This window comes from Symphalangus syndactylus, chromosome 22 (assembly GCF_028878055.3).
Source record: "Symphalangus syndactylus isolate Jambi chromosome 22, NHGRI_mSymSyn1-v2.1_pri, whole genome shotgun sequence".
Classification (NCBI taxonomy): Eukaryota; Metazoa; Chordata; class Mammalia; order Primates; family Hylobatidae; genus Symphalangus; species Symphalangus syndactylus.
Window position 1 is genome coordinate 23,433,235 of NC_072444.2, and position 27,803 is coordinate 23,461,037.

The 27,803-nt window shown below is 43.9% G+C and overlaps 1 protein-coding gene and 1 pseudogene across 3 annotated transcripts in view; one reads left to right on the top strand and one right to left on the bottom strand.

The window, feature by feature from the left end:
- The window catches only part of KAZN (kazrin, periplakin interacting protein), a 1,209,168-nt gene that overhangs the window by 1,168,444 nt on the left and 12,921 nt on the right, over nucleotides 1-27,803 (bottom strand). The gene's annotated exons all lie outside the window — the stretch shown is intronic.
- On the top strand, nucleotides 12,463-13,335 carry LOC129472614 (cleavage and polyadenylation specificity factor subunit 5-like; annotated as a pseudogene).

Genomic DNA, 27,803 nt, shown 5'->3' on the forward strand with positions numbered 1-27,803 from the left:
CTCATTTGTGGGTCGACAGGTAGACTGCAGTCTGCTGGTGGCTCACCCTGGCTTCAGGCTACAGGTGGGGTTCAGGTCTACCGCATGGAGAAGCAGCTTCCCCAGGGCTTGTCCTTTTCACAACAGGTAGCAGAAACGTGAGACTTGGAGCTAACTCATGCCAGCACATTTAAAGTCTGTAATTGAATCACATCCACCAACACTTGACTGGCCACATCAAATCTTCTGACGAAGTTCAACATCAAATGGTAGGAAGAGGGGGCAGGATGTTCCCCATCTCTATTGAGATGCATAGCAAAGTCACATGGCAAACAGTGTGGCTATATAATATACAGAGAAGGGGAAATAAGGAAGCAGTAGGGGGAAATGGTTAAGCGTTAGACTCTAAAGTCTGATTGACTGAGTTCAAATTCTGGCTCCACCCAATCAAGATTGTGACCATGGAGGAAGTGACTCAAACACTCAGTGCCTCAGCCTCCCCACCTATCAAATGGATATAACAATAATACCTACTTCAGGCAGTTGCTACGAGGATTTAATGAAAATGGCCCAGGCAAAGCATTTAGCACAAGGTCTGGTCCTAGCAAACGCTTAATACATTCTACCCGTTAATTTAATTCTCTCCTTTCTCTGCTTTGGATCTTTTCCCAGAAAATATCAAACACTTCCCAGCCCCCATCCCTTTCCTATGCCAACCACACACCCTCCTGTGGCTAGACTCCCCAGGTTCTTCCCAATTAGTTCACATATTTTATCTCATTCATGTGATCCCTTTATTAACCATGAGTAGATCTTTAGTAGCTGCTCAAAGTGCCCCCAGATGTCAGGCTCAAGGCTAGCACCAAAGCCCCAGGCTGACATTGACGGGAGCATCACCAAAGTCATTCTGCCCATAAAGAAGGTGTCGTGATGATGGATGGCTGCAGGCTTCTGAGCTGCAGTGTGCCTCCCAGACAATCCATCTCTTCCTTGGGAGCCTGAATGCAGTCATGAAGATGAAGAGTGCACAGTGGGAGTCAACCTCACTCTCCAATGAATGCATAAGGTATGCACTCCAGCAGCCTGAGTTTTTAACTGGATTAAATCAAGACAAAGACGTTCAAGACAAAACACAGATAAGTGCCTCTCAGGTGCCACTCCTGGATCCAAGGGGCCCAACTCCACCTTAGAATCAAAGACCCTTGGGCCAGGCTCATGCTTGTAATCCCAGCTCCTTGGGAAGCTGAGGTGGAAAGATTGCCTGAGCCCAGGAGTTCGGGGCTGCAGTGAGCTACGATCCTGCCACTGCAATCCAGCTTGGGTGACAGAGTGAGACCCTGTCTCAAAAAAAAAAAAAAAAAAAACCAGACCTTGGCCCTCAGCTGGCCCAGCTCTGGTTTCTCAAATCTATTTTACAAAGCAGAAAGCTACTAATTCCCAGGAGGAGAAGTCTCTCTAATTCACAACTTGTTTGAGCACACAACAAAGATTAGAATCTATCCCCTGGTTAGAGCTCTTTCTCCAAAATTAGAGATCAGGGAAAAGAAAAAAAAAAGATTTCTTCAAATGGAGCATTTTGTTTTTCACTCCAAGGCATGTACTCAGCAAAATTAAAGATCAAAATATTTCATGAAAAGGCAACGTTTTAAAGAATTCTCCTACCTAGAAGTCACTCTTTCCCCCAAATATGCCCATGTATGCTTCTGACCATCATCCCCACGCAGTGGCTTGCTGGATGAATATTTTATTCAGGACAAAAATCATGTCCTGAATTTTTTATTATGTTAATCACACATTGTACAGGCAACAGTGTCTTGGGAATAGTGAGTTTCTAAACTCTACTTTCCAACTCATTTTCTCCTGATTTGTAATTCAGAAAACTAGTGACAAGCATGATTTCAGAAGCCATACTGAAGTTGTGTTACCTTGGGCAAGTCACTTACCCTTTCTAAACTTCAGTGTTATCAGAACAATAAGAAAAGAAAAATAGGAATTCAGGGAGATAATACACAGAGTGCCAGGTATATAACAAGTTCTCAGAGAAGCTGTTACTATGGTTACAGTTGTCACCATCAATGTCACCATCGTCATCATCATCATCATCCATGACCCAGAAGGACCCAGCAAAGGGAAGTAACACAATGGGATCTCCACCCAAGTTTCTTAACTATGTGAGAAAGCACTTTCAGAAGAACCCCAGATATGGCACGTTTTTAAAGTCACAGGCTATTAGTTTACAGGAACCTGATCTTCTCCCCAAAACCTGGGCAATGAAATTTCTGACTACTGCATACAAACACACCCTCCACTTCCTCCAGTATGTGCAGCTCAGCTCTGTAGTTAACAGTTTCAACTCTGAAATTGGATGGAGCCAAGCTGGAATTTCACCTCTGCCATTGACTCGGCTCTCTTTTCTGTTCCTTGAACCCACTGCCAGGCTTGTTCCCACCGTAGCATCTTTGCAGGGGCCCTGCCCCTGCCTGGGATGCCCTCCTCCTTGATGTTCATGTGACCATATCTTTTCCATCACTCAGGTCTCAGCCCAAACATGGCCCCTTGCAGGGCAGCCTCTGAGCACCCTGTACATGTTTCTCTTCCACTCCACACATCCACTTTCCTCTGTTTCAGTTGCTATGCGACCTTCTAAATATCAGAATATGGATCTAGCTTTTGGCTTCCCACTAAGATGTAAGCTTCTTGGGGAAGGAACCTTCTCCATCCTGCATGCACTGTATTTTCCATGCCTAAAAACGTGCCTCAAAAGAGATCCTCCACCAAGAGCCACTGAATGAAAGAATGCAACAGTACCACTGGGATTTGAACACAGGTCCAAAGTGATCAAAGTGAAGTTGGGATTTGGACATAGGTCTGCCTGGGACACAGACCAAACTCCTAACCCACCTCTGGTGGTACTTTGCCCACCTATTCCTAAACTTGACTTCTGATGTGATGAGCAGAAAAAATACTTCCTCCTTCTCAAACCCTTTTAGGTGTCTGTAAACAGCTCCCAGGCCCCATTTTAAGTCCTCTCTGTAATGCCCCACTGTGCTCAGCTCTGTTTTACACAGAAAGGCTTCCAAACCTGCTTCAGGGTCCCTGTGTGACCTTCTAGTTCCTCAGGGTCTTTCTTCTCCAACTGCACTAGGCCCAGGTTCATTCCAGGGAAGGCACAGGCACCTTGACATTGTACTTCTATTAACAAAACCCAGGACTGCATTATGTGTGATCTTAAAAGACTTCTGAAAGGGCTTTATAGAACAGGGAAATTGGGTCACAAAAACAAGAATCCTACTTGATGAAACTGAAAATGTGACATCTCTTTTTTAGCATAGCTGCCACACTACAATGACAGAATCTTGCATGAGGGTTTTCATGGAAAACAAAGGATCAAGTGACATGGGATTTTAGCCACTTTAGGACAAATGCATATTTAGAACACATATTTTTGCAGGTTTTTTTCTTTGAGCACCATAGCAAGATTAACCTTTGAAAGGGAGCAAAAATCATAGATGATAAATGTTTCTTGTCTCCCTAGTTATTCCCTTTGAAGCCCTAACTTGGAAAAATAGCAAATATGCAGGATGCTATTTTAACTCTCACCCCAATATTAAATATGATATGTCACTGCAGCCAGCATTTTGTCACCTTAAGATACTGATTTGTGCTTGGGAAAATTTACAGCCATTTATGGCTGTCATGCACTGAAGTTCCCAGGAGATTTTTTTTTAACTCTTAAAACAAAGATAAATCTTCCTCTCTTATTTTCATTGCCTGGTTATTTTTACTCATTAATAACAAGGACCTGTAAGCTTCACTGTAATCAGGACCCAATGTCACTGGCTACACGTGTACATGCCTTTGTGCAAAGGGGGCTTGAAAATAGGGAAAAGGCAGGGGAAATGTGGGAGGAAGCCATCGGGTGACTCAGAAACACAAGTGGAGACTGTTCATTGCTTCATTCTTGTCCTAAACACGGCACTTGAAAATTTCAGGGTAAGAAAAGAAAGCACCTCCAGCTCACATAGGCAGAGTTGCCACCACACTAAGAGTAAGCCCCTATCCTCCTGACAGGGAGATGCAGTGTTCACCGGTGGTCTCGGCCAGCCAGGGTGGAGAGCCAGCCTGCTGTGTACTTGTCCTGCCCACTCTGGGTAGTAACAGTGTGGTGAGCCAGGGCATAGGGAAGCATGAAGTGCTGTCGGAGCCAGCAAGATCCCAACCCAGTTTGGGAGAGAATCGGTGAAAGTTTCCTAGGAGGTGACTCATTAGTGAAGACTCAAATGAGAACTAGATCCTTTGAAATGAAAAAAAAGCAAAGGGAAAGAGAAACCATTATCAAAACCATATCACTATCTGCCCAACCACCCTGTATGTGCCCCTCCCAAGTCTCTACCATCTCAGTCAATAGCCACTCCATCCTATGGACCACCCAGGGGAGACCCTCATGGTCATTCACTCTTCTGCCCTCACTCCCCAACTTCAATCATCAGCAAATCCTCCAAGCACAATTTTTGAAATGGATCCCAACTCTGTTTGCAACTCCCAGTGCTTGAGTCCAATTCATGATCATACCCACTCTTCCCAACCTGGACTCTCTGCCTCTGTCCTCTAGTGCTTATGGTCCATTTTCAACCGGTGGCCAGAGAGGTCCTTGAACTTGTATGTCAGTCAAGGTACTTCTGCATTCCCAGCTTCCCCTTTCACCCCTAACAAAATCTAAATTCCCTTCAACAGTCTATAAGGTCCCAAGTGATCTCCATAGCCTACCCCAGCTCAGTGCCTCTCGGGCCTTACTTCCTGCTATTTCCTCCTTGTTCATTGCCCACCGGGACATTCCTTAATCTATCGCAGGGTCTTAAGACCTCCCATCCCATCTGCCTGGAGCACCATCTCCCAGGTACTCACATCTCTTTCAGATCTTTGCCCAAAAGTCACTGCCACATTGAGGCCTTTTCCAACCACCCACACTCCCATCCCCCTTTGACACTTTATTTAGCTCTCACAGATAAGAACATCCTTTCAACATAACCACATTGGATTATCCTGCCAAGTGGTGACTCTTTCAAAACTACGGCAAAGTATAAAGAATTATACCAGCCATGAAAAGGAATAAAGCACTGATACATGCAGGAACACGGATTGTATCTGAAATTACTCAAAAACATTATACAAAGTGTAAGATGCCAGTCACAAAAAGACCACATAATCAATGATCCCATCGCTGTGAAATGTCCAGAATAGATAAATACAGAGAAACAGAAAGCAGATGAGTGGTCACCCGGGGTGGAAGGAATCAGGGGATATGGAGTGGGTGAGACCTAAAGTGTATGGGGTTCTATGTGAGCTGATAAAAATGCTCTAAATTTGACTTTGTTGATGGTGGCATACACCTGTGAATATACTAAAAATCATTGAATTGTACACGTCAAATGGGTGAATTGTATGATATTGTGAACGCTGAATATCTGAGACAGGTCTCAGTGAATTTAGAAAGTTTAAGTTGCCAAGGTTGAGGACCCACACCCATGACACAGCTTCAGGGGATCCTGATGACATGTGCCCAAGGCGGTCAGACACAGCTTGGTTTTATACATTTTGGGGAAACATAAGACATCAATCAACGTATGTAAGAGGAACACTGGTTCAGTCTGGAAAGGCGAGACAACTCGAAGCAATTGATGGACGACTGGAAGTGGGGGAAGGGACTTCCAGGTCATAGGTAGATAAGACACAAATGGTTGTATTCTTTTGAGTTTCTGATTAGCCTCTCCAAAGGAGGCAATCAGATATGCATTTATCTCAGTGAGCAGAGGGATGACTGAATAGAATCAGAGGCAGGTTTGCCCTAAGCAGTTCCCAGCTTGACTTTTCCCTTTAGATTAGTGATATTGGGGCCCCAAGATTTATTTTCCTTTCACAATATATAAATTAAATATCAATAAAACTGTTTTTTAAAAAGAACTATATCGCCTAGAATTAAAACATGATCACTTTATTTGCTTCAGTGTATTTTAATAAAAGAAAATATTACTGAAGTTGAAGTCCCCTTCATACCCACGTAAATTTTGCTACATCAAAAAAATTATTTTAAAATTTTTAATTACAGTTTTACTGCTAAGTCTTCTATCTTTTAAGCCATACCTTTGAATGTTTAGCCTTCATTTACATGGATTTACCTGGAGGGGTCTTTTCCAGTTCTAGCCATCTTTGGATGATAAAAATCTCAAAGAATAACTGAGCCGGTGCTTGCAGATTGGGTTTATGGCTCTGGGAAGCAGTGAGCCATGAAAAAAACAAAAGTACAGAGAGAACATTATCAAAACCAAATCACTGCTCTTCCCCACCACCCCATATTTGCCCCTCCCATACATTCTCTACTGTCTCAGCCAATGGCCACTCTGTCCTACAGGCCATCCAGGGCAGACCCGCATGGTCAGCATCCACTCTTCTCTTGCCCTCACTCCCCAGCATTCAATCCATCAGCAAATCCTAGGATTTAACTATACATCAACTGGACATTTCCTAGGATTTAACTACAGTGGACTTTCAAACAACATAGCTTTGAACTGCGTGGGTCCACTTATATAGGATATATTTCAATAAAAGTGACATCAAGTGTGCCTGCCTTTCCTCCCCTTCCACCTCCACCACTTCTTCTGCCTCTGCTGCCCCTAAGACAGCAAGACCAACCCCTCCTTGTCCTACTCCTCCTCAGCCTACTCAACATGAAGGCGACAAGGATCATAACCTTTATGATGATCCACTTCCACTTAACAAACAGTAATTATATTTTCTTTTTCTTTTTTTTTCTTTTTTTTTCTGAGATGGAGTCTTGCTCTGTCGCCCAGGCTAGAGTGCAGTGGCGTGATCTCAGCTCACTGCAAGTTCCGCCTCCCGGGTTCACGCCATTCTCCTGCCTCAGCCTCCCAAGTAGCTAGGACTACAGGCGCCCGCCACCACGCCCAGCTAATTTTTTGTGTTTTTAGTAGAGATGGAGTTTCACCATGTTAGCCAGGATGGTCTCAATCTCCTGACCTCGTGATCCACCCGCCTCAGCCTCCCAAAGTGCTGGGATTGCAGGTGTGAGCCAACACACCCAGCCACAGTAATTATATTTTCTTTATTATTTTCTTAATAACCTTTTTTTCTCTAGCTTTTTATATCTTGTCAGGATATAGTACATAATACATATAACCTACAAAATATGTGCTAATTGATTGTGTGTATTATCAGTAAGGCTTCCAGTCAGCAGTAGGCTATTGGTAGTTAAGTTCTGGAAAGCCAAAACTTATACATGGATTTTTGCCCAGGAGGAAGATGTCAGTACTCCTAACCCCCAGGTTGCTCCAGGTCGACTGTATGGCCATTCCAGCTGCTATGTGCACATCTCCTGAGCTGTCCTTCTGACCTGTGCAACTGGCGAGCCCATTAACCTCATTAGTTAGGTTCTAAGTCCTTGTGCATCTACTATGTGCTGACGAATGTTCTAAACACTAAACTACAGAAATAAAATGGTACAACTTTACAAAATACAACCAAAAGTAAGAAAAAAAACATTCCAAAAGAGCCAGATTTCTGAGCTGCACTGGGGAATTCTAGAAGGTGATCCCACCACTGACTCTAAAGCTGGACAGGGTGTCTTCATGCCAGCTGCCGTGATTGGTCCCAAGAGCCTCCAAGACTGTGACTTGATGAGTCATGCTTTCTCAGGGTGCCTTTAAAGCTGTAAATCTGGGAGAGAAGGAAACCCCAGATGCATTCAGCCACGATTCCCATCCTTCCCATTCAGGGGCAGACCTCAGCAAAAACTCCCAGCACAGCAAGCACAAGCAGCTCTGCCAGGTGGTGCTGAAAAAGGAGCCCCAAATAAACCCTTCTCCTAGGAAGCCAGATGCAAAGTGTAACCATCCTGATAGAAACGCGACCACAAGAGATATTTCCAAGGGATTTCCACGAAACAGAAATAACCTTCTCCTTCTGTTAGTCCCTTCATTCATTCAAAACTCATGAAGTGCTATGTTAGAGGCCAGGGGATCAGTAAACACAGACGTAGCTTTCAAGTGGCCCAAAGTCTAATACATACATGATCTTTCCGTATCTTCGCAGGATACAGAACTTTACTGGAAAAATACAAGAGTTGGGGGTGAGGAGACCGATGATCTGTAAAGAATAGACAGAGCCAAGTCTTGGTGCCATGGATTTTCCCAAAAGCACTACAGAAAAGGCAGAGAAATCCAGGGCCCAGGCACCTAAGAGTTAGCTTCTAAACCCCATACTTTCCCAGTTTCTCTTCAACATCAGATTCAGACCCTAGTAACTTAATGCACCAGTATTATGTGTCAGACACTGTATACAGCACCAAAGGGAAAAGACACATGGAAAAAACCCAGTCCCTGCTCTTCAATGACTCATGACCTGATCATAGATTCTAATAAAAATGCAAACAACTGGGGCTGGGCACAGTGGCTCACACCTGTAATCCCAGCACTTTGGGAGGCTGAGGTGGGCAGATCACGAGGTCAGGAGATCGAGATCATCCTGGCTAACATGGTGAAACCCCATCTCTACTAAAAATACAAAAAATTAGCCAGGCGTGGTGGCAGGTGCCTGTAGTCCCAGCTACTCAGGAGGCTGAGGCAGGAGAATGGCATGAACCCAGGAGGCAGAGCTTGCAGTGAGCCAAGATCATGCCACTGCACTCCAGCCTGGGCAACACAGCAAGACTCCATCTCAAAAAAAAATGCAAACAACTATAGTGCAAGGCAGGATGGAAGCATAAGGAAAGATTACAAAGGATGAGGATAACAGGATATGATCCCCAGACTTCTTGATTTCACAGATATGAAAGAACTTGGAAGGCATGCTCATGGATTAGAACAGATGTCAGTAAACTATAACCCAAGGCTGAATCTGACCCACTGCATCTTTTTGTAAATAAAGTTTTATTGAAACACAGCCACATTCATTTTCTTGCATATTGCCTATGGCTACTTCACACTGCAGTGACAGAGTTGAGTACTGTGACAGATACCATCCGGTCTGCAAAGCCAGAAATATTTGCTATCAGGATCTTTACAGAAAAAATTTGCTGACCCTTGCACTAGATTTGATACTGAAAAGATGTCTATTCTCAAACTGACCATGAATCAATAAAACATCAAATTACATTTAGATATCATTGTGAACATTGATAAACTAATTATAAAATGTATTATGGAATTTAAAAAACACCAAGAACAATCAAGGCAATCTAAGTTTGAGAGACCTTTTCCAATATCAGTCATCCATGGATAACAAGAACCTCAAAGAATAACTGAAACAATGTATATAGATGACTTAGCATGGGTCTGGGACACAAAGAGCACACAGAAAAGTCAGTTTATTGCCATTCCAGATGCTATGTGCACATTCCTCTGAGCTGTACATCTGACATGTGATAGCGCAGGAGCATCGCCATCTTGGACAAACACCACCAATTTAAGTGATTGAAAACCACTTAAATCCAGCCCAAAAACATCAGCCTAATGGCCAATGTCAGTGTGACCATAAACCACAAGTGACAACTTTGACCAGAAACATTCCAACCCTGAAATAAACTCCCCTCTGACCAAAAACATGCCAGCCCCACGATAACCTCCCCCCCAACCAGAGACATCCCAACTCCTCAATAAAACTCCTCTACACAGAAACATTCTGAGCCTGCGATAAGCTCTCCCTCCCTAAACCCTTAAATATCCTTTGTAAGAGAGAAGGCTCCTGACCGAAACCAGCCAGAAGCCCCTCTCAGGTTTATTCTCCAAAATAAACCTGTCTTTGACTGTTGAGCCACTGTTCATGTTTCTTTCTTCTTTTAACTCTTACAACATGTATACATGGTGAGCCTGCCAACTTCACCAGTTAGATCTGAAGCAAAGCTAGAGGACTTACGCTCTTGAATAGCAAGCCTGATACCCCAAAGTAATTAAAACAGTGTGGTGTGAGTACAGGACAGGTAAACAGATCAAAGAACAGAATAGAGTCCAAAACAGACCACATATAGACGGACACTTGATTCATGGCAAAAAGAGCACTTCAGAACATGGGGCAGAAAAATAACCTTTTTTTTTTTTTATTTGAGACAGAGTCTCGCTGTGTCACTGGAGTGCAGTGGCACAATCTCAGCTCACTGCAACCTCCACCTCCCTGGTTCAAGTGATTCTTCTGTCTCAGCCTCCCAAGTAGCTGGGACTACAGTCACATGCCACCACCCCCAGTTAATTTTTGTGTTTTTAGTAGAGATGGGGTTTCACCATATTGGCCAGGCTGGTCTCAAACTCCTGACCTTGTGATCCACCCACCTTGGCAAAATAAACATTTTTAATAAATGGCTCTGGGACAATAGGATATACAGAAAACAAAGAATCATGACCCCTAACTCACACCATACACAAAAATTAATTTCAGGTAGATTTTAGATCCAAATATAAAAGGTTAACAATAAAGCTTCTAAAAGATAACATAGGCTGGGTGTGGTGGCCTATGAAAAATATTAATATTGTGGATTACATTAAAATAGGAAGTTTCTGCTCATCAACAATGTCAGAGGGTGAAAAGGCAAGCCACATCCACCATCCATATGCCCCAAAGACTGGCATGCACACTATATATAAACTTTTAAAATTTAATAAGGAAAACACAGATAACCCAATACAGAAATGGACAAAAGCCTTGAACAAACACTTGACAACAGATGTCCAAATGGCCAATTTAAATATCTTTTTGAAGGCTGAACACAGGCACATCCATGATCCAGTTCTACTCCTAGGAGTATGTGTACATGTACACCAAAAAAACTTGAAAAAGAATGCATTATCATGTACTTTTCATAATAGTCCCAACTAGAAATAACCCAAAAGACCATTAAGTGTAAACATATTAAATGTGTGTAATATGTTCATACAGCAGAATACTATATAGTAATGAAAAAGAGCCAACTACTGCTGCACACAACATGGAGGAATCCCAAAATGGGTTGAGCAAAAGGAGCCAGACAGAAAGAAAAGCATATTCTATGATTCCATTCATCTAAGGTCAAAAACAGGCAAAACTACACTATATTGGAAGAAGTCAGGATATAGGGCATGCTTGGGAGAAGTTGGAGGAGATGGTTAAAAGGAGGCATGAGGCATTTCCAAGAGTAGATAAGTGCAGTGCACTTTGTGTGCTGAGAAGTGGTTATACAGATGTATTCACTTGTGATAACTCACTGAGCCATACTACACTTCTGATTAGTAAATGCTGTACTTCAATTTTAAAAGTTTCATGGTCTCCTGTGTGGACAAAGATAAGTTTGTTAATTGTTTACTTTGCTGAGTAAGAACATTAAGAAGGCCCACTATCTAATCTCAATTTTATTCCAAAAAGGGGGAGAAAAAAAACATTTTAACACCATAAGAGGCCAAAGCTACAGTGAGCTACAATTATGCCACTGTGCTCCAGCCTGGGCCACAGACTGAGACCCTGTTTCAAAAAAAAAAAAAAAAATGATAAAAGATGCTAATGCTCTTCTGAGCCTTTAGCAAGTTGTAATCTTTTTACTGGTGGAGTACTCTTGCTTTGGTGTTGATGGCTGCTGACTGATCGGGGTGGTGGTTGCTGAAGGTTGGAATGGCTATGGCCATTTCTTAAAACAAGCAACAGTAAAGTTTGACACATCAATGGACTCTTCCTTTCAGGAAAGATGCAATGCTGTTTGATAGCATTTTATACACAGTGGAACTTCTTTCAAAATTGAAGTCAGTCCTCTCAAATCCTGCCACTTCTTTATCAACTAAGTTTATGTAATATTACAAATCTTTTGTTGTCATCTCAACAGTGTTCATGGTATCTTCATCAGGAGTAGATTCCATCTCAATAAACCACTTAAGAAGCAGCTTCTCCTCCATTTAAGTTTTATCATGAGACTGCAATAACTCAGTCACATAATCTGACTCCACTTTTAATCCTAGTTCTTTTGATATTTTCAACACAACTGCAGTTACTTTCTCCCCTTAAATCTTGAACCCTCAAAGTCATCCATGAGGATTAGAATCAACTTCTTCCAAACTCCTGTCAGTGCTGATATTTTGATTTTTTCTCATAAATCATGAATGTTCTTAATAGCATCTAGAATGGTGAAGCCCTTCTAGAAGGTTTCAATTGACTTTGCCCAGATCCATCAGAGGAATCACTATCTGTGACAGCTATAGCCTTACAGAATGTACATCTTAAATAGCAAGACTTGAAAGTCTAAATTACTCCCTGTTCCATGCGCTACAGAATGAATATTGTGTTAACAGGCATGAAAACAACATTAATCTCCTTGTACACCTTCATCAGAGCTCTTGGATGACCAGGTGCATTGTCTATGGGCAGTAATATTTTGAAAGGAATCTCATCTGAGCAGTAGGTCCCAATAGTGGGCTTAAAATATTCAGGGCCTCCTCTTGTGCTCTCCTGTTAATGGTGGGCAGTAGCCGCTGAGGGGGTCGCAGATAACCGCTTCCCGCACGGGGAAAGTCTCCCCTGCCTGCCACTTTCTGCTCGCCACCAGCCCGGGAGCTCGCCAGCATGTCTGTGGTACCGCCCAATCGCTCGCAGACCGGCTGGCCCGGGGGGTCACTCAGTTCGGCAACAAGGACATCCAGCAGACCAAGCCCCTCACCCTGGAGCGCACCATCAACCTGTACCCTCTTACCAATTAAACTTCTGGTACAAAAGAGCCCCTCTACGAGAAGGACAGCTCTCTTGCAGCCAGATTTCAGCACATGAGGGAAGAATTTGATAACATTGGAATGAGGATGACTGTAGAAGGGGTTCTGATTGTACATGAGCACCGGCTACCCCATGTGTTACTGCTGCAGCTGGGAACAACTTTCTTCAAACTACCTGGTGGTGAACTTAACCAAGGAGAAGATGAAGTTGAAGGACTAAAACGCTTAATGACAGAGATACTGGGTCGTCAGGATGGAGTTTTGCAAGACTGGGTCATTGACAGCTGCATTGGTAGCTGGTGGAGACCAAATTTTGAACCCCGTCAGTATCCATATATTCCTGCACATATTACAAAGCCTAAGGAACATAAGAAGTTGTTTCTGGTTCAGCTTCAAGAAAAAGCCTTGTTTGCAGTCCCTAAAAATTACAAGCTGGTAGCTGCACCATTGTTTGAATTGTATGACAATGCACCAGGATATGGACCCATCATTTCTAGTCTCCCTCAGCTGTTGAGCAGGTTCAATTTTATATACAACTGAATTCCTGCGCAGTGGAGAAGTAAAAGAAGCCGCTTGTCTCTGTGAGCACAGCTATAAACAGTGTAGAATAAATGTGGTAGAAAAGATTTTTGGTTTTATCTCTTTTGCGACCCCTAAATTTCTATTGTTTGAATAGTAAAATTAGTATGAAGAACTAGATAATGGTGGAAACAAATGTGATAATGTTTATTTACTTTTGGTTCTACTCATACTTTCTTGTACAACGTTAAAGAAAATGGATGTCTTTATTTTAATTTCTCATTAAACTTCTAAAATTCTTCTAGGTGAGGATCATTTTTCCCCCCACCTTAGGATGGTGAATGTTAAAACACGATGACAGATTTAGGTCAGTCAAGTTTACTGGACCCTTGCTTTGATACCATTCTTGGGCACATGCTCCAAGACCGTATTAGATTTTTGTGATGAAGAGCTTCCATTACTTTTGAAAACTATGTTTGTCTGTTTGAGGCCAAGGTACAACTCCTAAATGAATTGTGTTGCAGAGAACTCCCAGTATAATTCACTGACCAGTATATTTTATAACCATCCAGGCCTTGGTTTGCAAGCAACAGACCTTAAACATATAGGAAACTATTAAAATTGGCTTGATCAGCAGTCATAGGAATTGGTATAAGAGACTCATTTAGAGCTCAGAGTTTTCTTCACATAATGGGGGTATTAATTATTTGTGCTGTTGCGAAATTACATGTCTTATTCTTAAAGCCATGGTAAAAATAGTGATCTGTGAAGGAAATTTCTAAAATTGGAGGTATTAGGTTTTGAACTCTGAGATTGCACAAATATTCAATTAACTTGAAGTTATAGACATAGCGAAGAAAATTTGGTTTTAGCAAATGACAGAGCCTTCACAAATATTTTTGGAATAATGTGAATCAACCGAAAACTGGGGGCAAGGCAGAGGACAGGTTTTGTCAGGTTAAGAGAAAAATATGAAGTTTTAAAAACTTTAAAAAATACTGATAAATTCGGATCAAATTTGAGGGAATAAAAAATAATAGAGAAAAAAAAAAATTCAGTAAACCATGCTGTAAACATGTGCTGTCATCAGGCTTTGTTGTTCCACGTATAGAGCACAGGTGGAGTAGATTTAGATTTGGCATAATTTCTTTTCTTTGAGGACACAGGTCTTTCTCTGTCACCCAGGCTGGAGTGCAGTAGTGTGAACACAGCTCACTGTAGCCTCAACCTTCCGGGCCCCAGTGATCCTCCTGCCTCAGCCTCCCAAGTAGCTAGGACCACAGCTGCACCACTACACCCAGCTAATTTTTAAAAAATTTTTGTATGAATGATGTCTCACCATGTTGTCCAGGCTGGTCTTGAACTCCTGGGCTCAAGTGATCCTCCCAACTCGGCCTCTAAAAGTGCTGGGATTACAGGTGTGAGACACCACACCCAGCCGTATTTAGTATAATTCTTAAGGGCCCTAAGATTTTCAAAATGGTAAATGAGCATTGGCTTTAATTTAAAATCACCAGCTGCATTGGCCACTCACCAGAGAGTCAGCCTGTCCTTTGAAACTTGGAAGCCAAGCATCAACTTTTCCTCTCTAGCTACGTAAGTCCTAAATGGCGTCTTCTTCCAGTAGAAGGCTGTTTCATCTCCATTGAAAATCTATTGTGTAGGGTAGCCACCTTCATCAACGACCTTAGCTTGATATTCTGGATAACTTGATGCAGCTTCTCCATCAACACTTGCTGCTTCACCTTGAACTTTTATGTTATAGAAATGGCTTCTTTCCTCTAATGTATGGTAGGAGCTACTTTACATTAAACAAATTAAATTTGTATTACACACATGGGCATGCATGCATGCACGCGTGCACATACACACACAAACACATACTTCAAGGGGAATGGAAGCCTGGCTATCTTGGCATCCAGAGAATTCTTTTAATCGAATGAAATAGAAATCAAGACTAGTTCCTCCTTTGTTCAAAGTCCTCCCATGGTTACCCATGGAGCATGCCAGCCTCCTCCACATGTGTACAAAGTCTTGTGAGTTGCAGCCCTGCCTCTCCCTCTCTCCTCTCCCCCATTCTCCCCGAGCCCACTCACCTCAACCATGGGGCGCCGTTCTGCTCCCCCAGCAAGGCCATATTGCCTCCAGCCACAGGAGGCTTCCTGTGCCTAGAAGGCCTTTCAGTGGCTCCACGGGTGGATCTTGCTCGCCTGCAGATCTCAGTTCAGCCATCAGTTCAGGGACGAAGGGTCTCTTGCACTCCCCCTGCAGTTCAGCTATCCTGATTACAGCTCTGCCACCCCTTCACAGCATGCTCTGTGTTGTAATTTTACACACATTTGTATGATTTGGTGAATGTCTAATTCTCTCTGCTATTTTCTGAGCAACAAGAACACAGGGACCCTGTTCTGTCCACTTCTAAATGTGTAGCACCTGGCACATAGGGGTGCTGAATGGGTAGGGAAAATGAACATTAATAGAGCAGTCTTTGAGCACCTACCATCCACACTAAACAGTATGGGAAATACCAGGCAGGCTAAGACACAGCCCCTCTCTCCTGATGCTTAGAGTCCCAGCGGGGGTCTCGGACACAGACTCATGAGACAATCAGAAAATACGAAACAGAACATAATCAGAGGTGACTCCTGCTACATGCCATCCCTTCCTCTTTCAGGCAAATGTCATTCTTTCCTCTCTCTGGGGAGATATCCCTCACCCTTCATATGCAGCTGGGATGGGACTCTCCATCAGGATAGGTGAGCCCATGATTGCACCTCACCCAAGAGGACCCTCACTCCTGAAAAACCACATCTGGCCTGCAGGATGCAAGCACCAAAGGCATTTGGGGCTGATCATCCTGCCGGTGAAGGCTCAAAGACCTTACTAGTTAGGGCTTGGTCTTAACCCCCACTCCCTGGCCCCCAACCCCTGCCACAGCTTCCACCAACGCTGCCCTAACACCAGTCTTTTTCAAAGCCTGGATCTTCACCTCTCCTATTTTCTGAAATCTCCCTAATGCCGCTGTATTGTTTTCCATCTAGAATTAGTTTATGTGGTTCACAACCAAAGAATCCTAATCAAAGCAAGCAGTGGGCATTGAAATATATCACAGACTATGCAGAAGGTGTTCAGAGATAAGGAAGGTGGAACAAGGTGGAGCTGAGTCCAGGCTCAAGCCTCTCTCTCTCTCTCTCTCTCTCTCTCTCTCTCTCTCTCTCTCCCTAGTGCTAAAAAGTGAATAGCAAGGTCTTTGGCCTCATGACCTGGGTCCTCTCTCATGCTTCCTCCTTCATCTGGAATGGTCACCAGATAGGAGATGTTCCAACCAAGGGTGCGAGCAGAGGGCAACAGGGCGCTGGGGTGGAAGGAGAAGAAACCTTGGTGCACACAGCCCCAGGGCTAGTGGTGGGCAGAGACGGAGGAGGATATTGGCATGGTGACGGCAGGACTCCTCTTCACCATCTACCAGGGCCATATTATGACGTTCATGGGCACCAAAGTGCCCAAGCACTTTTGCTATTGCGGGTCCCCCATAAAATATATTCTAAATTATACTTCATGGCTATGTTGGTATGAAGACAAAATATATTAATGTTATAGACTAAAATATTTTTGTCAGCTTCAAAGTGCATTTTTTTCTTCTTTGAAAAGAAATTAAAACAATTTTATGAGTTCCTAAAAGTATTGTGGTCCCCAGGCACTGTGTCATCCACCCAAGGGGTTGCTGAGATTTTTTTGGTTTCACCATAAGAAAACCCTCCCTGCTGGGGAAAGACAGATTGTATACATGTGTGTCTGTGTGCATGTATATACACATCTGCACATACACACAACTGCACGTATACACATGCATGTGTATACATTTACACGCACATATGATTTGTGTATGTTTTCTATTACTGTGTAACAAATCACCACTAAGTTAGCAGCTCAAAGGCAACACTATCTATTATCTCCAATCTGAGGGTCACGGATCCAGGCACAGTATAATTGGGTCCCCTGCTCATGGTCTCAGGCTGCAATAGAGGTGTCAGCTGGGATGCATTCTCATCTGGAGGTTCTAAGAAAGAGTTTGCTTCCAAGCTCATTCAGACTGTGGGCAAGACTTACTTCCTGGTGGCTGTCTCACTGAGGTTCCCATTGCAGCCACCTGCCATTCAAGTTCACTCTGGGCTCCTGGAGCTTCCCTCAGGCCCAAGTGATCCTCCCAATTTGGCCTCCCAAAGTGCTGGGATTACAGGTGTGAGACACTACACCCAGCCATATTTAGCATAATTCTTAAGGGCCCTAAGATTTTGCCACCAGGCCCTCTCACAGTGTGGCTTCTTGCTTTTTCAAGGTCAGCAGGAAAATCTCTCCATGGTCAGCTAAGAAGGAGTAATGGAATACCCTGTACTCACAGGAGGGACATCACCGCTGTATAGGGGCCGTATAACATAACCTAATTGAGGAGGTGACATCCCATTACAGGCACAGACCCCACCCACCAGGATGCTGCCTGCCGCAGGAGCTTTAGCAAATATCAGTAGCTCTATTAGCTCGCGTCTGAGCCAGGTACTGTTCTGTGCAATTCATACAAGTTTTAACACTGTGAGGTCAACAATAATATTATCCCCATGTTTAAGTTGAGGAAATTGATGCTCAGGGGGTTAAATGAACCGCCAGGCTCACAAAGCATCCCTAGTTCAGAGTGATGTGCCTGAGATTTCTAAGCATGAGTAGCTTCCTTGTCGTTTTTAGCAAAACCAGGTGCCACCAGATTGGTAACCAAACTTAGTACCCTGACTTTTCCTAGTGGGATCTGGTTCTCCATCCCTATGAGCTTGAAATTCCTTCAGTGCATCTTTAGTTGTTGCAAACCCTAGCACATTGGTTCTCAGGCCTTAACCAGGCCAGAATGTGCTGAAACACAGATTATCGGGCCTCACCCCCAGAGTCTCTGATTGAGCAGGTCTTGGGTGAGGCCTGAGAATCTGCCTTTCTAACAAGTTCCCAGGTGATGCTGGTCCAAGGATCCCAGTTCAAGAACCACTGCGCTAGTTTAATGATTCTCAAACCACCTGAAGCAGGAACTCTAGGGGTCCTTGTTGAATAAACAGGCCTGCAGTGAGACCCAGTAATCAGAATTGCTGGGGCGGGGCTGAGAGCCTGTGTTTTAAACAACCTTCCAAGTAATTATGAAACACCGAAGTTAGAAAACCACTTCAAAAAGGATCACCCCCTCCAAGGTTTCTTGTTTGGCCTAAATGAATTGGAAACGTTTAAGAAATCCTAGCTGAAAGCAGGGCCATGCAATAACATGGCTTTATCTCCCCTGAGGCCAGAAGAGAACCAGACTTGCAAATCTGTAAGAATTGTCTTGCTGGAGAAGAAGGAGCCCTTGGGAAGAATGGAGCTGCACAATCAGTTCCTGACCTTCCAGGGCCCCAAACTCTCCCACCATCCAGCCCAGCCCTTTCATGTTGGCAGAGGCAGCTCTGGGGAGCAGCCGCTGACCATCTCTAGCTCCACCACAGGCCTGGAAGCCTGAGATTCCCACCCCAAAATACCAAATCCACAGTGCAAAGTATCTGGAAAGATCCACTGCAAGACCCACCACCTCCCACAAGTCTCCTCTGCTTGACCAGACAGAGGCCACACAGAACATTCTGCTAGTTTATACCAAAATGATTTCTCTAGTTTCTCTCTAACTTGCTGAAATCCTCTACTTCTTCCTGCTGTCTGTCTATCTGAGCTGGCAAGGGCTAGGCTTCTGCCTCTCCTGTATGCCCTAGAACACCTTGTCTTGGGGGAAACTAGTAGATGCTTAGTAAGTGTCGCTTGCAGTTCAATATTAACATTAGGAGAGGTTCCAGTGCCCCCAACCCCAGTCCCATGATCCAGCAAGATGATAAAGGAGAGTTCCAATTTCATCTAAGCCAGTCTTCTTAGGGGCCATGCAGGATGCAGCTCCTGGTCCCCGCCGAGGTTTTCCTTTGGTTTATTTATGCTGCACAGCCAGCAGGTAAATCTTATATGGAAGTATAGAATTTGCATTCGGTCTGGGCATGGTGGCTCATGCCTGGAATCCCAGCACTTTGGGAGGCTGAGGTGGGTGGATCACCTGAGGTCAGGAGTTCGAGACCAGCCCGGCCAACATAGTGAAACCCCATCTCTGCAAAAAATTAGCCAGGTGTGGTGGTGCACCCCTGTAATCCCAGCTACTCGGGAGGCTGAGGTGGGAGAATTGCTTGAACCTGGGAGGCAGAGCCTGCAGTGAGCCAAGATTGTGCCACTGCACTCCAGCCTGGGCAACAGAGTGAGACCCCATCTCAAAAAAAAAAAATTGCATTAGGTAGGATTTCATTTTTACAGATATAGAAACTCAGTCAACACTTTATCAATTTTATCATGTGAACTACTTTTTAAATGGGTGTCAACATGAGCTGTTGCCCTGGTCTCAGCCTCTTCCTTTACACCTTGAAGGAAGAGAAGCCCAGCCCTGGTCCTGGGAGTTGAGTGGACTGGAGTATCTTCAATGGCACTTATTGATCCCATCAAGCAGCACATGGTTTCATGTGGCCTTTTACCTGAAGTGTGTGCTCACAAGCAGATTGGACAAATCACCAACTCAGCAGAGGCCAGATAAAGCAGTTTCAGTAAGGAACTGCTGCGGACTAATTAGGCGCAGGAGGAAAGATGGGGCTTCTCTTCTGACCTGAGCACTCTACGGTGCTCACCAATAATAAGATTTGACCTGTGTGCTGGGTAAAGGGGGTGCCCAGGGCAGCCCAGTGCTCGGCTGGGAAGCTGCCTTTGATCGTGAACACTGGTCTTTGTGTTACTCCAAGCACATGGTCCTCCAGCATTTTCCATGCATTTTAATATAACCTTCATAGTTCCTACCTTAGAGGCCTGCCATCTCCACTTCACATAAAAAGCCGTGGCTCAGACAGATTTAAAACAATAGTAATGGGGAAAAAGAAACCTGTCCAAAGTAACACATCAATAAATAGCCAAGCACAGCCAGAATGCAAATCTGACACCAAACCCACATCCTTCACTTCTTAGAATCACCTAGAAGGGACTTCTGGGGGCCCAAACCCAACCCCAACTTCCAGCAGATAACTGTCCTTATCAATCACATCTTCCCTTTCTGCCAAGCTGCATCATGCCTTATAACATTTTTTATTTAAGGACTAAGGATCTAATACATTAAGCGATATTATATAACAAACTCAAAATGCTTCTGTCTGGCCTACCAGGTGATGTATGTTGTGAGGCAGGTTTCAAAATGAAAATTTTCAAAGTGGGACAATTTATATAGACCTCAAAGGAAGTGATGTCTTCCTTCAGCATCAGAAAGCAGGAGAATCTCATTTCTTCTGACTCAACCATGATGGATTATAATAGTTTCTCCCGATATCATTTGGATACTTGTACTCACCCAAATCTCATGCTGAATTGTGATTCCCCAGTGCTGAAGGTGGGGCCTGGTGAGAGGTGTTTGGGTCATGGGGACAGATTCCTCATGGCTTGGTGCTGACTTCAGGATCCCGAAAGTGAGTGGGTTCTCCAAGATCTGGTTGTCTATAAGTGTGTGGCACCAGCCGGGCGCAGTGGCTCATGACTGTAATCCCAGCACTTTGGGAGGCCAAGGCAGGTGAATTACCTGAGGTCAGGAGTTCGAGACCAGCCTGGCCAACATGGTGAAACACCGTCTCTACCAAAAATATAAAAATTAGACAGGCGTGGTGGTGAGCACCTGTGACTCCAGTTACTTGGGAGGCTGAGGCAGGAGAATTGCTTGAACCCGGGAGGTGGAGGTTGCAGTGAGCTGAGATGGTGCCATTGCACTCCAGCCTGGGTGACAGAGTGAGACTCCATCTCAAAAACAAAATGAAACGAAACAAAAGTGTGCGGCATTTCCTCCATCTCTCTTGTTCCTGTCTTCCCCATGTGATGCACCTCCTTCCCCTTTGCCTTCCATCATGATTGTAAGCTTTCTGGGGCCTCCCAGAAACAGATGACACCGTGCTTCCTGTACAGCCTGCAGAATCGTGAGCCAATAAAACCCCTTTTCTTTATAAATTACCCAATCTCAGGTATTTCTTTATAGCAGTGCAAGAACAGCCGAACACACCTACATATCTCTTCTTATTATGGGAAAGCACCTGGAAATTGGGTGGGAGTTAGACCCTATATTAGTCTGTTCTCACATTACTATAAAAAAAACCCTGAGAATGGGTAATTTATAAAGAAAGGGAGTTTAATTGGCTCATGGTTCTGTAGGCTGTACAGGAAGCATGATGCTAGCATCTGCTCCGCTTCTGGGGAAGCCTCAGGAAACTTGCAATTGTGGCGGAAGGCAAACAGGGAGCCAGGCACTTTACATGGTGAAGCGGGAGCAAGAGATGGGAGGAGGTGTCACACACTTTTTTTTTTTTAGACAGAGTCTCACTCTGTTGCCACGCTGGAGTGCAGTGGTGCAATCTTGGCTCACTGCAACCTCCGACTCCCTGGTTCAAACGATTCTCCTGCCTCAGCCTCCCGAGTAGCTGGGATTACAGGCATGCACCACCACGCCCAGCTAATTTTTTGTATTTTTAGTAGAGACGGAGTTTCACCATGTTGGCCAGGATGGTCTCGATCTCCTGAACTTGTGATCCACCCACGTCGGCCTCCCAAAGTGCTGGGATTACAGGCGTAAGCCACCACACCCAGCCTGTGTCACATACTTTTAAACAATCAGATCTCATGAGAACTCACTATCGCCGCGACAGCATCAAGGAGGATAGTGTTAAACCGTAAGAACTTGCCTTTATGATCAAATCACCTCCCACCAGGCCACACTTCCAACACTGGGGATTTTCATTCAACATGAGATCTGGATGGGGACACAGATCTAAACCATACCAGACCCCATTGAAAGTATCCAGTCCAAATGCCAGCTATTGGGAGTGGCATCTGGGCCCTTCCTGATCAGGCTTCTCCACTCAGGGGTGAGATTGACCACCATCATCTCGGTTTAAACGAGGCCTCCATGAGCCTCAACATTTGAAGCAGATTCCCTGAAGCCAGCCAAGAAGAGGGGCTAGAGCTGCCTCTGGTCTCCCTTCTACATTTCCACCCCTGCAAATTACCCACCTTATTCTCAGGGTTCAACTCAGACAAAATCTTTCCATAAGGCTAGCAGAAGGAGGACTCTGCCCTCATAAATGCTTAATTTGTCTCACTACATTTTTAAACCAGGCCTTCATCATAAGAAGCAGCCAAGAAAGACATTTTATCCTAAATAAGACCAAGCTTATTAATAAATAAGCCCAAATCAATATTCAGTATTGATTTGCAATTCTCTGAAGAAAATGTGGGTGTAGGAACAGGTGGGTGGCAAAGCAGGGTGCAAGAAGACCATTTTGTGGGGGAAACCCTAGCTGAGATAGAACAGATCCAGGCAGATTCCCCCTTATTCACAACCTCCCCCACCTTCCAATGCTAGACTAGAGCTCTCCTCCTCACTACCTAAGACAGAGAAATCAATACCTCCCTCCTCACCCTCTTGCCCCTGAAAAAACACAGCCTTTCATAGGTTTACAGATTTTTTCTTTATTGTCAGGCATCCCAGGAAGGAGAAAGACTCACACTATCTTATCTCCTAATTGAAATCACCCCCCTCCCCACGTTATCTGAACTCTGAGCTTACAGATACATTGTTGCGATTGTTGGTATTTAAGAACCAGTGAAATTAAATGGTGTGTTCACCAATCCCATAATTCAAGGCTGGACACTAAGATTATCAATAACCTTGTACTTCCATAAGAAATGTTTAATCCTAAATGCCCCCTGCCAATGCCCATCTTTTCCTCTTGTAGGGATAAGAAAGCACCTACCGACTTTCCCTGAACTAGTGGACTTCATCTACCTGCAGGTACCAAGAAGAGAGGAGAAGAGGCAAACCTGTGAGCTCTAGCTGCTTTGAAAAACAAAAGGCAGCCCAAGGAGTAGCCTCGTACTTATTCTCTTTGGTCTCATAAAACATGTGTTTATTTTATGTTCTCCTCCAGCTCACGGAAGTCCTTAACAGCTCTGCCATGATCCTACTTGGGGTGAACACAGGTCTTGTCACCGTGGATTTCTGCACACACAACAATTTTTGCAGCTCAGCATCCTAGCTCAGGCCTGTTCTACCACTTGAGAAGTTTATGACCCTTGAAAGGGAAGTACAGGCCCCACCATGCTTTAATTTACCAAGGGACAAGATAATGGCAAATCTTGTCTTCTGCAATGGGTTCTTCTGCAATGCCCAGTTTGTTTATCAGTGATCAATGCCTTCCCAAGAAAAGCTATAAAGTCTCTGATGGCTGCCATCTGGTTTCGACATGGTTCCAAGTTTCCATTTCCAAATGCCAGTGTCCACAAAGGAACTTTTGTTTAAATTGGGGACAACCAGGTTGGTACCACCTGAAAAACTGGATTTTTAATGAACATTTAGGACCCAGGGGAATTAGCTATTTCAGCTGGAGCTTTCTTGGCCAAAGAGCCGTCAAGGCCAAAGAGCCAAGCTTCAGCCTATAGCAATAGCTTTGTGCAAGAAAGCGTGGACTGCTTTGAAACCCCCTAGCTTTCTCATGACCTCTTTCATTACCCTCAAAGGCAAGTGGCTGGTCCTTCATGCTAGAGCAGGCAAGAGAGTCTTTCTAAACCACAAGACAATGTGTTGATGCTGCCTGTTTCTCACGGGCAGTCCAGCTTTCTGAATAACCCCAGCTACAGGCTTTCTGATGTAACTAAAAATAAACCATGTCTTCAGTATGAAACAAAGTCCAGGAATTCTGTTTCCAGTAGAAAAATGGACTGCCAAAATGTGGCTGGCACTTTCTTTAAATTATTAAGTTCCTGCGGGCCAGCTGACAGCAAATGTTCTCTTTGCCTTGTCATCTATTCCATCTCCTGCTACCACTGCTAATCATATTATAAATTTGTGCACCAGTATTGCTGTCTTCAGACCCCAATAATTCTCAGAGAATCAGCTCTTGTTTGGCACAGGCACATTCTCTTTTTCTCTATGAACTACACAGTCTTATAACCTTACCCAACAGGGGCACAAGAAGTATCATCCAAGCCAAAAAAATGTTGCGGTGGGAGAAGTTACTCCCAAACCCATCCAGAAATGTCTCATGGGGAGACTGAGCTTTCATGATAAGCCAGTCTGAAGGTTGCCAGACTAATTCAGCCTTATGTTTCCCAGAAAATATTTTGAAACTGGGTACAAATAGCATACATTTGGTTTGTTTGTGGAAGGGCTATTGGACCAGGAGATAACATCAGTGGCTCCAGGGACTGGGTTACCTTTAGAATTTCCTCCTGGATAAGAGAGCTTGGACCTGAGAGTAACAAAGACCAGATAATGCCAGCCTAGTTCATTCCAAGAGCACCTCTCCGCCCACCCAGCACATACACACACACCCTCATACACAGCCCTCAAAGGCCTTGCCTTAAATCCTGTCACTCCTTCTGCCAGGCCTGGCACATAGCCCTGGGCTGGGGTCTTCTCTACCACTTCCTGCTATTAAACTGAATTTAGGTCCTAGCTCCCACCCTGCCAAGCATCCTGGCACAGTCCCCAAGGGCCACTCCACCTCATTATAGGGAGACATTCGCCAACTGATTCCTAATACCGGCATGAGAGGCACAAAATGTGCTTCCAGCCTTCAGTGGGACTCTAGTCCTGGAGGGGGTGCCCTGTGGTGCTGGAAGGTTCTACAGCATGGTAGAGATACCTTCTCAGGGGAAATCCAGCAGCAAAAACACTTTTCATCAAGGTTTTAGCCATTCACATTAACTGAAGACAGAGACACCACATCAAAAGAGGCAGGAACAAAAATCACCCACATAGATATTCCTTTTCTCTGAGCTAATGGAACAAGAAGCCCACCATAACCACTCCACGCATTACTTGGAGACACTGGGTGTTTCACTTTGCAATGGCCTTCGCACAGGCTGGAAGCCTTACTTCCCGAAGAATCCCAACAAGCATGATACAGTCTCTTGGTCGGTTTGCCTGACTGTCGCTAGGAACGAAGATGTGCTCCAGAATAGAATTTTCAGGAATGCACTCCTCTCTCTCCCGTAGTGGCGTCTGCAGCATAGCATGCTGTGTAATAATGGTCGTTTCTGGTCCTAGCCCTGCTCTGGTTTTGGCCATGCCCAGTTGGCACAGAGTGAGTCCCTGGGACAGTCTCGGGTGAATGTCTTGTCCAGTGTCTGAGGCAAAGGGGATAATAAGAAACAGACTTAAGGTCAGTTCTGGCTGTCAGAATGGAAGACACTAAAGGTCAAAGGAGAGCAGTAAACCAAGGTCGATCACACACATATGGAAGCCAAGAGACAAAGTTAGGCCAGAAGAACGGGAAGAGGCAGACTGGAAACCTGGGCCAGTCCAGCCCAGGCAGCAGCATTTTTTTAGCAGTAGTACAGCCTTTCTGCCCCACAGGGTTTTAGAAACATCACTTCCTCACACCTATAAGCACCTACGCCTCAACATCTCCAACTCCTGCCTCTCCGAAAACGAAGCCCACCCCCAGGAGGCTGTGTATTTCTCTCTCCAGCCTGGAGGTTGTTTGCTCTATTTCTTTTTCAGGGAGTTAGTACGGTAGACTGAGGGGAAAGTCTATTAAACATTTGGAAATATAATAGGCATCCTTAGGAATACAAAACTGAACTCTCAAAGTAATAGAAATGTACTGTAGGGGGCTGAAAATGACCCCTGCAAAAGACATTTACATCCTAATCCCTGGAACTTGTAAATGTTATGTTATTTGGGACAAGGGTCTCTTTTTTCAAATGATGTGATTGAAGCTAAGAATCTAGTAATGGTGAGATTATCCTGGATTATCCGAGTGGGCTCTAATTGCCATCACAGGCATCCTTAGAAGAGAGAGTCAGAGGGAGATCACATACACAGATGAGAAGGAGGAGCTGGGTAACCATGGAGAGAGATTGGAGCTCCCAGAAGGAACTCAGGCCTTTTGAGACCTTGAGTTCAGTCCAGAGATACTGATTTTGGATTTCTGGCCTCCAGAACAGTGAGATAATATGTTTCTGTTGTTTTAAGTCGCCAAGGTTGAGGTAATTTGTTATAACGGCTATAAGAAATTAATACAGCCACAAAACAAACTAACAAAAAAAAATTACAAAACCGAAAACCAGAGTGATAGCACACACTAAGATTTTGGCTGTTCGGAGGCAATTGCTTATCTTGTAAAATGAATGCTAGAGTTTTATTAGCCACATGGGATAGATGACAAGGTTTTAGGTTATGCTGGAATAGAGGAATTAGAACTACAATACTTTCCACACACATATTCACACACCAGCTATCTTAGAGGGCTCGTCATCAGGGAAGATGAGACTTGGATGTGGGTCTTGAACATAGGCACAGGGAGGTAAGAAAGCTTGTCTGTCTCAGTCTGAGTCCTGGATTGACAGGGGTTGAGAGTCATCTCCTTAATAACTCATTACTCCAAGCTTACCCTCATATGAGCTGGGGTTCAAATTTATACTACCTGGGAGTGTATGGAAATATCCAGCCTGGAAATTAACATTACCTACGGTAATAATATCTCACAGGTAAAATTCCAAGAATAAACTCAAAATCCAATCTTGCGAAGTGCATGAGGTAATAAGCTATCTTAGACATGAGTCAACAGAAAAGCAGAAGAAATGTACTCAGGAGTGCCAGAATTGGATTATAAAATTCCTTTATCAGATAAGTATTAATTTTAAATGATTACATAAATAAAACATATGATCAAGAGCAAGAGAGACAAAGATTACCTTAAAAAATAATACCTGGGAGATTTGAAAACTATTCAATGAGAACTTCTAGAGGTTAAAAAAAGACATTCAATGAAAAATGAATTGCCTGAGTTCAGCTGAAGATTAGACACAGCTAGAAAGAAACTTAATGAACCAGAAGATAGTTTTTAAAGTCATTATCTAGAATGCAACAGAGAGACAAAGATGGAAAATATGAAAAAGAGTTCAAATTGAGAAGTCTAACACAAGTCACAAAGGAATTTCTAAAGGAGGGACAGAAAGAACCGGAATCAGTGTTCAAAGAAATAAGTAACTGAACATGAGTTACTTGAATAACTGAACATGAGTAACTGAATATGAGTTACATGATTTGCATCTGAGATGCAAATCCTCAGATCTGAGAAGCACAAACCCTAGATAGGATAAATAAAATTAGATCTACCCCTAGCCACACCGTAGTGAAACTACAGAGCTTCCAGGACAAAGACTTTCAAAGCAAATCCATAGAAAAGAGAGATCACCTACAGAGAAATGACCCCAAAATCAAAGACCAACAGCAATAGTAGAAGCCAGAAACAGAGGAACATCCTTTCCAAAATGTTGAAAGAAAATAACTCACCTTAGAAATCTATATCCAGCTGACATTATCCAGTAATGGTAGCCAAAATAAAACTAAACATTCTAGAGACCCAGCTGTGGAGGCTTTGCTGTAGCTGGTCCTGGCCTCCAGTGCAGATTGGTCCTGATCATGGATGATCATCTCAGCTGTGACTGGCC